The sequence below is a fragment of the Ambystoma mexicanum genome, chromosome 10, assembly GCF_040938575.1.
Source record: "Ambystoma mexicanum isolate Mex_15411 chromosome 10, UKY_AmexF1_1, whole genome shotgun sequence".
Lineage (NCBI taxonomy): Eukaryota > Metazoa > Chordata > Amphibia > Caudata > Ambystomatidae > Ambystoma > Ambystoma mexicanum.
The window spans coordinates 620,929,187-620,942,912 of NC_090932.1; positions in this window are offsets into that span (position 1 = coordinate 620,929,187).

Consider the following 13,726-nt stretch of genomic DNA (forward strand, 5'->3'; position numbering starts at 1 on the left):
CAAGTCTCCAGAGTGGAGGATATGCAGATGCAAAGTGCTATGGAAAGACAGGAGTTCAGTGGAATTTGTGTGGGAGGTCAAGGCCCTGACGATGTATAAGGGCCAAGTACACTGATTCAGCAACTGTGAGAGGAGGAAAAGAGGAAAGTCTTGAGGAGCTTCCGGAATTTGAGAAGATCCTGCTCAAGGGGTAGGGGGAGGCTATTCCAAAGGAGGGAGCCCGGAGAGAAAAGTGAACGACCCCCCGCCCTCTACTTAGCAAAAGGCTTTACACTCAAAGAGTTGGTGTCAGAGGAGCCAAGTGGTCTAGGGGGAAAGTATTTAGAGAGAGTTGAAGATAGTGTGGTCCCCAGGTCCAGACAGCCTTGTGGATGATGCAGAGGGATTTGAATTTTATCAGTGCAGCAATCGGGAGCCAGTGAAACTTTTTAGTACAGGAGAGATGTGGTCCCTGGTCTTAAGGCCAAGGGTTAGTCTTGCTGCCCTATTCTGGGTAAGCTGGAGGGGTCGCAGAGTGGACGAAGGAAGGTTCAGGAAGAGGCTGTTAAAGTAGTCCAGTCTGGAGAGAATAAGAGCTTGAGTCACATTGAGCCTTTTGAGGGAAAGTGAGAAAAGGTAGATTTCCTTTGGGAAGGAAGAGCTGATAGTTGGACTTCTTGGCAATGTTCTGAGTGTGAGGGAGGAAGGAAGAAAGATGGGAGTTGACGATAACTCCAAAGATTCTGGCATCAGTTGAAGGTGCAGGGAGAGAGCCCAAGGGGGAAGGCCAGAGTGATGGGAAGAAGGAGGGAGCAGGGGTCCTAATAGGAAGGATCTCTGTTTTACAAGCATTGAGGCAGACTTCATTGGAAGTGTACCAGGACTGGATGGCAGTCGGGGATGATGGAGGGTGCAAGAGGGTCAGCAGGGAGTCTGAAGAAAAGCAGTGTGTGGTCTGCGTAACACTGGACGATGGGGGCGAAAGAGGAGGTGAGGCATGCAAGGAGAACAAGGTAGATGTTAAAAAGCCAGGGTTAGAGTACAGAGCCCTCAGGGAGACCACAGTTGGAGATGGAAGAAGGAGAGGAGAAGGGGAAGGCGCCCAGGATGACTTGGGAAGAGCGGTTAGTGAGAAAAGAGGACAGCCAATCCAGTGCCCATTCCGAGATACCAAGTGTATCATGGAGCCTTTGTATGAGGTTGGAATGGTTAACTGTGTCAAATGGAGAGGAGAGATTGAGAAGGATAAGGACAACAGGGGAGTGCGAGTCCAGAGATGTGAGCAGTTCTTCATGGGTGTTCAGAAGAGCAGTTTCCGTGCCTCTGGATGCTCTGAATCCAGATTGATGGTCGTGGAGGCGTCCAACAAGTTCAGTGTGTGGGAGTTAAGTTGGGGCAAGGTCAGCTTCTCGAGTAGCTTCCCCAGGAAGGGGGTGATGGAGTTAGGGCAATAGCTGGCAGGACAGTTAGGGTCACAGGATATTTTATTTCAGGAATGGGTGCACAATGGAGTGCTTAAGGGAGGATGGGAAAGATCCAGTGATAAAGGAGTGATTGCAGAAATCAGCGAGAGCAGGGGCAAGGGAGCCAATGTTAACTTTGATGGTCCTGGATGAGCAAGGGAGGACCTTCATGGAGCGGACAGCTCTGGTAACTTCTTCAGGTATGAGAGTGAAGGGATGGGTTGTGAGGGAGTGTAGAAAACGTGGTCAGAATGTCCTGAGCTTTGGTGGCAAAGTGTGAGGCCATCGCATTTCAGAGGGCCTGGGAAGGAGAAGGGGAGGAGGACACTCCAGGGGCGTTGGCTAATTTCATTCAGAGGACTTGTGCCTGAATGTGGGCTCTTTTCTTTGCACGGATGGTGAGTGTGTAATGCCTTTGGAGCAGGCAGCAGGCCAGTTTGTCAGAGGATGATCCTGAAGTTTGCCACTTCCGTTCTGCTGCCCTGCACTTTAGTTTCAGGGCTGTACGTTCAGTGCTGTACCAGGTGTTCCGCTTTGAGGCAGGTTTCAGACGGATTCTTCTGAATGGGGCAAGAATGTCAAGAGTGTTGATGATGGAAAGATGGAGGTTGCTGAGGGCAGAGTCGGAGGTAGAGCCAGAAGTGGAAGGGGGGGGTGGGGTGATGGTGGAGGTGAAGGCTGCCTCAGTCACTCATTTCATCAGGCAGGTGTTAGTGAACAAGGTTGGTGTGACATTTGGGGGAGGGCAAACAGGGGGCAAATGGGACCCAGAGGAGAGGAGAAAGTGGTCTGACCAGGAAAGAGTCTAGTGGTGGGGAGAGAGAGAGAGAGAGGCTAGAGTGTATCCAGAGTGTGCCCAGCAGTGTGGGCTGGCCCTGAAGGGAGAATGGAGAGGAAAAGCGAGGAGCAGAGGTCAGTGAATAGAGTGGATGCAGAGCCAGGGGAGTCCTGTTGAATGTTGAAGTCACCCAGGAGGCGAAGGTTAGAGGTGGAGGAAAGTAAGGAAGACCAGGAGTCAGCCCATTCAGAGAGGAAAAGGGAGGTAACAACCGGTTTATGGTAGGTGGTGGCAATAGTCAGGGTGGAGGTGGGAGAGGTGATCAACTTGCAAACCAGGCTTTCAAAGGAAGGGTAGAGCTGAGTAGGTAAGATGGAAGCAGGAACCCGCTCAGGGAAGATTAAGGCAACCCCTCCTGCCAGTGCGTGAGATCGAGGCTTGGAGATTATCTAGAAGCCGTCAGGGAGGAGGGAGTCAAAGGCAGTGAATGAGCAGGCATTGAAACAAGTCTCGGTACGAGGGAGAATGTCGAGGTCAATGTCTTCAAGAAGGACGCAGATGTCAGAGGGATGTTTGTTGGCTGATCAGGCATCAAGAGTCGCCAGGTGGAGCAGGTCGGCACTTTTGATGTTTTTTTGAGGTGGGATACCGGGGTGGGGTACAGCATTCAAAGAAGGGAGAAGTGGGAGTACAGGCGAAGGAAGGAAGTTAATGAGAGAAGGCAAGTTGCGGTCAAAAAGGAGGTTGGGTTGTGGACCCTGAACCAGAATGGTGCCAGTGTGATGGACATTAATGAAGCAATGAGAGGATCCAAGGCCAGCCAAGAGGGCTTCCCACTTGGTGCCACCATTAATAGAGGAGGGAGGGAGAGAGAGTGGAGATGAGCTGGGAGGGGTCCAGAGATCGGGAGAAGGGACAGAGAAAAGGATATTGCTGAAAACCTCTCTAGAGGAGGCACTGACATAGGTGTCTGCAATGGGAAGTCCAGGGTTTGCACCCAGGATGTTTTTTCCTGTGCTTCTTCCTGCCGGACTTGGAGAGAGCAGAAGAATAGGTGATAGTGTTGCAGATAGAGAATATAGGAGAGATAGAGAGAGCCATAGTAAGGCAGAGGAATAGCCAAGGAATAAGGGAGGAGTGGAAAGCACCGCAAAGTTCTAGCTGAACTCACAAGGAGGCTTAGTAGAATGAGGTTGTGGCGAGTAAGAGAAACCCAGAGGAAGTAGAATTACATTTGATGAGTGGTACAGAGAGGTGAGTAAACTATACACACCCAATTTGTTTTAAATGGGGCAGCAAAAAGTGCAAATCAGATGGTACAAGGCAATGCTAAAACACCCAAGTCCGATTTTTAAATGGGGCAGCAAACCGTGCAAAGCAGATGGGACAAAGCAATGCTAAAACACCCAAGTCCGATTTTTAAATGGGGCAGCAAACCGTGCAAAGCATATGGTACAAAGCACTGCTAAAACACCCAAGTTCGAATTTTTAAATAGTGCAGCAAACAGTACAAAGCAGATGGTACAAAGCAATGCTAAAACACCCAAGTTTGATTTTTAAATGGGGCAGCAAACCGTGCAAAGCAGATAGAACGGAAAATGCAGTGAGGAATGAAGTAAAATAGGCGAGGATGGAACAACAGACGAAGCCTCAGTAGAGTTAGTGATGTAAGTCGGTTGGACTCACTTTCATGGCAGCAGGGGCAGTGACTTTCCTTTAGGGGCAGTTGCAGTGAAATCAGCCAGTAATATGTCCGGAGGACGGATCATCGTTAGAGATGTGAGGCTGTGACTGTCCAGGCTCAGACAGGGCTTAGGAAGGTGGGCCTTTGGATGCAGGGGTCGGCAACCACCTAACAGCAAGATCGATTGGTTCTTCAGGCATGGAGCCAACCAATCACTGAGGGGCAGTCAGATGGTGATTCCTTTGCTTCCTACAGTAAAGTGAATGTGGCCATTTTGTAGCGATGTTTTCACAAAGGTAACTGATGTGTGCCAACAGCTTTTTTCATGAGGCCACGCAGTTCATGGGTACAGCGTCATAGTTCCCCATTTAAAAGGTGTCAAAACCACCTCACAGTGGCGAACGCTCGCTCCACTGGCTTTTTTAAATGAAAGGATATTTTTATTTTATTTGGTTCAAAATTATTTCCACAATTTCGTGGATGATGCAATAGGGCTTACCTTCACAATGGAAGGTGCAGCACGCTGCTCCTGCAGCGCCCGCTCCGGTGGGGGCTGCCTGCCCTCAGCCTGCATCAGGATGGGAACCCGGCAAAGTTAATTTGAGGAGCGTGCTAATGAGTGAATGCTTAATATTAGATAGTGTAGAGTGGGTAAATGATTTTTTTTCGGTGTTGCCCTGTACATTTTAAACGTAGATGGCTATATTCATGTTTCACCATTAATGCGATAAAATTCAGATTTGACCGAAGCTCGTACTCTGCCAAGTTTTGTTGCGAAGTTCAAGGCTGATGGTGCCAGAACTTTGGGCATTGTCGCAAATTGAATGTTTTGAAACCCATTGCAGGAAAGGCTTAGTTTATGTTTGAAATACAATCTGGATGTTGTGCATTGCACATGTCTTTCTGTGTAACTTACATATTTCTAACAATAACAATTCGAAAGTTGAATCATCTCAGAATTTATATTACATATATGTGATCAGTGATGTTTACATGGAACACTGGGAATAACCAATAGTGAGCTTGTATTACCGCCTGTGGTAATTTCACTTTGCCACGTGTGAAAAGACAACACTGAACTGGTTATTATACACTGGTTTTCAGAAGTCCTATGTGCATGTGTGAATCTTCATATTTAATTTACATGGTAAATGTATTCTGAGTGTAAGGAACTCATGGTGGCAACAGTAACAACAGACACAGGTGGTCACAGTTCAAGTTCAACTATATAAATGGATTGGAAACATGCCTAATGTAAACCTAAATCTAAGATGGGAGCAAGCTACGACAGTCAAAATAATATTAAGGCAGTCCTAGTAGTGTCCTGTCAAATAAAAGGGCCTATACTAAAAAAGATATTGCCAATCCTTGCAGCTAATTTAAAAAAAGAGTGTGGGATAATGTTCACAAGTAAAGAAAGAAGTGTTCACAAATGATGAGTCATGATATTATAGGCGGGGGTCTCCCTTCCCCACGTTGTTAGCACGGGACAAGGCAGAACCTTTGAGAACATCACACTCCTGAACCTTGGCAGCACAAGGTTACAGTTCCTTTCAAAGATGCAAGGACCTTCTGGGCCCATGTCTCTTTCCTGCATAGTCTTTTGTTTTAGAAGGCCTGCTGAACCATAAACAAAACAAAAGTTTCTTTGGTATTTTGGGCAATTGCTCTTCGCCCCTTGGATTCCCCTCAGCCGGGCTAGGATCCTTCTTAAAAAGTATGGTCCCCTTCAGGTATGATTACCAGTTCACTTCCTCTCAACAGGCTCACTTGGCTTCCTTATGAATCAATTTTCATCTTTAAGTTCAATACAATTCACTAAAATGTCTGTATTCATTGTCGCCCCGGCTTATTTTACCCAGGCCTTGCAACAATTGTCCTTCTTTCTCAGTATTCAAGATATAATCTTCATGAGGCTTCCCTTGCCTCTATTTAATATAATTTAATGAGAAAGAAAACAAAATAATGACCTTAACGTTCAAAATCAGACTGCTTTGGCTTTCCTCACTCGAGGTTTAGGTTTTGTCCTTTTTTGCTTTCAACTTTACAGGGTTTTCTCCCCTCCCACCCCCAATATTTTTCCACGCTACCCTTTTCCACTCTGTCAGAGTCATTTGAAACAGCACTACTCTTCCTTCATTAATGCCTGTCCACTCCGACACTGTTGTATTGTGGGTCTTGATGTTTCTTTAATTCACTATAGAACATTTCAGGTTTCCCTGCACTGGGTTCACACTGCTTTACTTTCTTGCTCCTCATTCCCTTCCCCTAGCTTTATTCCACTGGCATCGTACATTTCCTGGATTCACTTTCTCTCTTCCATTCCTTCACATGACAGTCTTTTGACAATGCGAGAATGCCTCGCAGGACCACTCTGCTGATGCACATTCTTCAAAAACAAATATTCAAATAGCTGTTTTGGTAAGGTTTGTTTCAGACCTCTATCCATCAGCTTCAGGCACCCGCTTGTGATAAAGTTTGTTTCAAGCCATTAACAATCTCGCATGAGCTTCAACATGGGTGGTGCGCGGCCCGGCTTCTTTCTTCACTCATCACTCAGCTGGGTGAAGTTTCCCTGAAGTGCTGCCTCTGCTGCTTTGGAAGGACAACACCGGCAATCCTCAATTATCCTCCCTGGCTCGATTCTTCCCTTGGGAGGGGTGCGTTTGTTCCCTGCCACACTTGAAAGGTGGTCCCCTTCCTCTTTTCATTGGTTGCTCACAGCACTCAGTGGTCACAGGATAATACGGCTCCGCGGCACCCTCAGTGATCATTTTTCTCTGTTTCTCGTGTGACACAGCTCTTTTTCTGTTGCCCCAGAGCCAGCGCTCTGCCTGCTCTCCAGCCTTGCTCCCCAAACACTGGTACCTGCCCCCTTTTATTACCAAGTTCAAGCATCATAGGTTTCAGTTGTGTGTGAGTAAAGGTGTGTGCCTGATTATGCCTGGTCTCATTAGCGGGACATACGCTTTGAATAGTATAGGAGGTATTTCTCATACTTCTCTTCCTCCTCTCAGTAGAAATGGGAAAGTGTGAAGAGGGATTATGGGAGATGTAGTTACCCATGAAAGAGGTATGGGTAGTGGTTTCTGGGGTAGTGGGAAGAGGGGATACCTTGTCTCACCATTGGATGGTTCTCTGCTGCTCCCCGAGGACCTCCTACCCAGACGTTCCTCTGTGGCTTGTCTACCCCCCAGGTTGGGATCCATACGCGATGATCCTCTTCTGGCTACCTGAAAAAGGGATCCTCTGGGTCTGCCGGTGAGAAGCCCCTCAGGTTTCTCACATGAGATAACATGGTATTGTAAGTAAAAATACAGCAAAGTCATCGGGGGTCATTCCGAGTAGGGCGGTAAGGGTTAACGGTCACCGGTAACGAGACCGGTGCCGTTAAACCCTTACCGCCCTATTCCGAGTTCCCTTTGCGGGTTGGTATTTAACGCCTGCTTTTTGCAGGCGTTAAAAAACCAACCCGCAAAGGGACCTAGGAGCTAATTACGGCACTGTAATTTACGGTGCCGTAATTAGTGCCTTCCCCATTCCCATTGAGCCCTATGGGCCAAAAATGGGAATGGGGAAGGGCCCATGGTGAATGGGGAATTACCGCCCCCGCCAACCTTTGGAATGGGGCGGTAATTACGCCATTCACCATGGCGGAGTTGGAAAAATACCGGCGTCAACCATGGCGCTAATAGCGCCATGGTTAACGCAAGGGTCGGAATGAGGCCCATCATTTAGAGTGTACTAAGTCCAGTATTTACTTACCATTAGTAATCCTGGTATAACAGCAATTATCAGGCTGTACTATAAAGTTAGGCTCACCACTATACGACGAAATACCAAAAATACTACCAACCAAAGGAAATACCACTAAACAAAAATACTGACAAAAATATCTCTTGCAGTGCCCTCCTTTAACCCCCAGGCCGGTTGGGAGCCCATCCTTGCACATGCCATTGCCTGCCAATTCAATGAACTGGAGAGCTAGTTTCTTAAGTTGGGAGATCTCAGCAAGGACAGTGCTACACTGGCAAACACTGAACACCGGCCCCCTCCCATCTGGATATGTTGGTATAGTGTTAATCGGTTTCTAACATAGAAAGGGAGAACCATATTGGCTTTTGTCTGTCAGAAAGCTACCCGGGGCCCCCGCTAATACCACCTATGTCACCATTACATTCCCTCTGTTTGCAGTCCAGGGTGTTTCTGCGCCCTCCTGGTGGCCGTTTAGGAGACCCTTCGGCCATGTGATTATGTTAGAAATATTTCCAAGGAGAGGGGATTCATCAAATGCGGTCATCTCGGGCTGTGTTATGTTTTCCCCCATCACTGTTGTTGAAATACAGGAGACGGGTATGACTGGGGAGTCTAGGATCTAGGGCATCTGGATCTGCAGAGGTTACAGTCTTTATACAGCTGGTAAAAGTGGACGTCCCAGGATCAGGATCAAAGGCAATCACTCACCAGGCAGCCGTCCTGAGGGGGTGGGGGGGACGTCAAAAGGTGTTGGCAGTAACACAGGGCCCAGTTCTTGATATGTGGGCTGTGAGCATCCAGCATTTTCAGGTTTTCCCAGATTGGCAGAATCAATGATGTCTTGGACAACAGTGCTACCTCCCTGTGAATTCAGACTAGATGGGGGGGGGGGGGTCAAGTGAGCCCAGGAAATTATTAATTTCAGTGATGAGGAAATGGGCTTCACCAACAGGTCTTTTGACATTTGCTGTGCTTGGCTCTTTAATACATGCAGTTGTCAGTTGATCTGGCACTGGAAGTTTCCTTTTTACTGATAAGATTTTCCATTTGAATATGGGTGCAGGAACAAGTGCAGGGTTTGCTTGCCTATCAGGATGGGTTTAAAAAAGATGTTCGAAACACAGGGCCACTCTCCTCAGTTCCCACTAGGTTTCCTGCAGTCAGTTGGCCCAATGTCAAAAAGAATAGCAAGGTAGGTGCGTTGGCTCTCACCTGTTTTCCGTACAACTCTGGAAGTCCTCACTCCAGCTCTCCCTCCTGGTCTACGTCTGCACCTGAGATCTCCCCTCCTGCACTGGTGCTGACAAGTTGCCTGTGTAAAGGAACCACCCGCTTCAGGAACCTTCTGGGGAAAAAACAGGCAGGTGACCTACAAGAGAGCCCCAGGTTCGAACACCCGCAGAGCCCCCCTCCACACACCCCCATGTTGCAGGGCCTCAGCAGTATTCGATCTGGGGGGGGCGAGGCCTCAGCAGGGACAGGCGGCAGCAAATAAAGGCTGTCCCTCGGGAGCACACACCCACACCATTTCGCTTTAGGCTTCTATCATCTTGTGAATATCGAGTAGGCATGGTGTCCATCTGGTCCTACAAGACTGAATGGATGAATGTTTGGAGGGCACATGGGTCTTCATTGGGAAGAGTTCTATCCTTACCTGAGTCTCATCATTGCTGGGTTCAGTATCCAGTACTGGATATCCAAGGGGTGGAGGATGGGGCACTTGGAAATTAATATTTCTTTTCTCTGCAGTTCCTCTCAAAAGTTATTGATTTCTGTGCAACTTACGGCCACACCACTTCAGAGGTCCAAGCTTCTTTTCAGTGTACAGTATTTCGACCACCTGCGTATAATGTAATAGGTAGAACATTATACCCATTCCCTTTAGGCGTTTCACTGGGGGGAGGGGTGCTTGTGAGTGTAGGCAGGTGTACTAATTGAATGTCTAATTGGAACGTGGGTGGTCAGGACATGAGAGGAACTTTTGCAGGAAGGTAATCCTAATAACCCCCTTCCTATCTTCGGAATACGGTATATGTGAAGTTTGTTTTCCTGTGGCTCCTTTCTTCACCTCGCTTCACTGTCTTTCCCCAAAGATGATACTTGGAGTAGTAGCCTGGCAGACTTGGCAATGTTCTCTTCACTAGCTACAATACTCCTCTCGAGGGCATGCATCCCAATCTCAAACTTCTGGAAACCAGGCTTGATGTCTTTTTGCCTCCGACTGGATGTTGTGCATGCTTCCTTTTAAAAATTAAAAAGAAAATCTTTTTTTAAATGTTATTACAAACTGTTGGATATAGCCAAACATTGCACCATGGTTTCATCATACACAAAACAAAAAAAAAATGACATAATTCCGTTACATTTCTTATCACTATTACAATGTGTGTGACCACCTCTCCACCACCCATATGCATCACTGTTGTTTCCATTAGCACTACAGTACCCTAACCAACCACTCAGCTGCCTCAGGATACATATATACTTGTACACAATCGGAACAAACCATACCTAACTAACTACTCTGCTTGCATGCAATGCTTCACTAAACTATATCAACTAGGTCCAGCATTGTCCCATAAAATAAGGCCATGTCCAACTTTGGTTTCCCAAAATGTTTCCCCCACCAAGTTTGGGCCACTTCAGAAGGGCAAGTCATCAGAAGGGGCGAACATTACTTGCGTTTGTGCCTTCCAACCCTCTACATCGTGACTGACCTCCCTCAGGTCTCTCTATACAGCTCAATACCAAACTGTTGTTTCCACCATAACCCAACACTTAAGATCTGCCCACCATGCCGCAACACTGGGGCCTGTCGCCGACTTCCATGCTAAGGCTTCCTACGCTTAGCCAGTATGCATATGAGATCTTTCATTTTGGTAGGATGTGCCGCTGAGTGCCTGCACGGGAACATCCCCGCGAGGCAAGCTTCCGGCGACCCTATCTGCAATTCTGTGCCAGAACTCTCTAATCACTGGGTAGTTCCAGAACATATGAATCATGTCTGCTTTGATCACCACTTGCACATCTAGGACAGAACTGCTTGCTGGCTCCATGGAACTGGGAAATTCTGTGTGGCGTCATGTACGCTCTATGCATGATGTATCGCTGTGTCCGTTTGAACCGGGCCTTCCTAGACACCCTCTTCGTGTATGTCAGTGGCTTCGATCATACATAGCTTCTAACACAGAATCCCCCATCTTTGCCTATTCTGAAATCCAGCCAGTTTGTCTCTATTATTTTAATCCTGCTCATATGCATCATAAATGGGCCTGCGGGTATGCCACAATCAGCCACTAACTGAGGGAATTGCATCAATACTCCATCTTTAAATAGGTCCCTTAGTGTTATTACTCAGGTGGTTTCCCAGTGTAATCTGATCCTATGCACCTTGCTATTAAATCACCCGCAAACCGTAGCTATAGGTATGTTATTTGAGTATAGGTGGCCTCCTTTCAGGAGCTTCCAAGCCATATATGCCAAATGTTCCGACCCAGGGTCAGCAGCATCGAGTTATTGGCCCCCTTTACGTGGTTGGGAATATCTGCGAGTGAGCTGAGACATGAAGATTGCGAAATGAGAAAATGCAAACAGGTGGAAGTTTGAGATCAGGCGAGAGGCGAACGAAGAAAGACGGCAGACGCAACCAGACAAAGGGCGGAGCAGTAACAGGACAAAGTGGCATGAAGGGACGGCTGCGAGTCACCAGCTGACTGTAACCTGCAAACGGGCACGCAGCGAGATTGGGACTCGTCCTGCCGAGACCCTAGTATAATAAGCCATCATCACAAAAGACACTTTGGACGCTACAGCTTATACACTGCCGTAGTAATCATTGGGGTCTGGAGGGTGGAGTGGCAGGAGCCCCATACTGGTGAGAGGCACCAGAGATAGAATGGAGGCACATGTGATCACAGAGTAACGTTCCCAAGTGTTCACCACCTGTACAGGAGGCAGCACGGCCAGTGTGTTGGATATGCTGGATGAAGCCGCATATTAGAGGCAAGGAGTAGCAGTGGATACATGGGGGGCAATTCATGGAACAAATGTGCGCCGAAAATCGTGGCGCAAGCGTGAAAAAGCAAGCGCGCACGCGTGCGATTCATGGAAGGGCCTGCGCGTGTTCACTCCGGGATATGCGCCGAATCCAAGCGTGGTGCGCACGGACGCACACGTCACAGCAACAGCCCAAACGCTGTGCGCGTAAGCGCACAATGTCGGCGCACACACCAAAAAGGGGCGGAACACGCGGAATGGGGAACAACGCGTGAAAAAGAAGGCGTAACTGGGGATACACTGAACGCCCACACGCACGCGAACAACATGTATTCATGGAATCTAATACGGGCAACCCGCGCACGCCAAAAGACGCGCACAGGTGTCAACACTTCAGCCATACGAAGGCTGGCGGAAGCATCCCCGCGCGCAGTATAAAAGTGCGCGCAAACAACAAACACGTATATACAGCTACGATGAATGCCCCATTTGTCGCAGCACTGATCGTGGGACACCGCAGGAGGAGGAGAATAGCCAGGCCCTGCATTTTCTTTGCCCCAGACCAGCCTTTTTGGGATGCCTGACGACCATGTCTATGGCAGGTATAGGTTTCCACTTCGTATCATCCTAGACCTGGTTAGGGAGTGGGAAGATGACCTTACATCACCCACTCTGTGCTCCCAAGCATTGAGCCCCTTGGAGAAGGTGCTCAATGTCCTGCATTTTTTGGCCACTGGGTCATTTCAGCGGACAACTGCCATAGTCGGGGGGGGGGGGGGTCTCACAGGCCACGCAGTCACGCTGCCTACACCAGGTGTTGGCAATCATGACTGCGCGCTCCTCAGTCCGCAGCCACATATACATGCCCAGAACACCCATAGAAAGACAGGCCGTGGTCCAGGACTTTTACAGGGTGGCACACTTCCCCAAAGTGCTCGGTGCCATAGATTGCACCCATGTGGCCCTACGTCCACCTAGGGCCACTGAGCACATCTATCGAAACAGCAAGCACTGGCATTCCATAAACGTGCAGGTTGTATGCGATCCCAAGGGAATCATCACCTCTGTCTATGCAAACTACCCAGGGTCTACCCATGACAGTTTCATATACAGAATGTTCGCCCTGAGCCGGGCCCTGGAAGCTGGGAAGCATGGCGACACATGGCTCCTAGGTGAGTACAAATGCAGTTTCATATACAGAATGTCCGCCCTGAGACGGGCCCTGGAAGCTGGGAAGCATGGCGACACATGGCTCCTAGGTGAGTACAAATGCCTGTGCACATGCATGCATGTCACACACAGACAAATAAACAAACCCAACTAATGACAACCATTATCACCTCCCCAGGGGACAGTGCCTACCCTCTGAGCAACCACATGATGACGCCAAACCGGAACCCCACCACACCACCCCAGTAAGATACAACGCTGCCCATATTGCAACCAGGGGCATAGTGGAGCGCACATTCCGAGTGCTCAAGTCATGCTTCCGCTCCCTTGACCGCTCTGGCAGCCAGCTACTATATGCACCCCCAGTAGTGTGCAGGATCCTTGTGGCAGCATGTGTCCTGCACAATGTTGCAACACGGCGGGACGTACCAGTGGACATGGTGGTGCCCCCACATCCCCAACCACAGGCACAGACGCTGCCCATTGCAGGGGCAAGGGCATGTGCCGAGGCAGCCCGGACTCAGCTTGTGGCCACATTTTTCACCTAAACTCACACCCCATCCCACGTGCACACAGGCCTAGCATATACCAGGTGACAATCGATGATGACAAAGAGACAGTCAACTGTCACAACCTTACCACCCAGAGAATGTTGCCACGGAAGTGCTACATTGTGTGCATCCCTAGCGACTTAAATATAACCAATCCTGTGTGACCAAAAGGAACACATGCAAGGTGTGTATCACACCACCCCCCTGCAAAACAGGCCATGACAATCACTGGTATGTCACCCAAACCCTCCCAACCCACATCACCCTTGTCTGCCACACCATGACATGGCATGCAACAGCAAAAGCCTAACACATGACCAATTACATACAAAGTGACATGTGATAAATG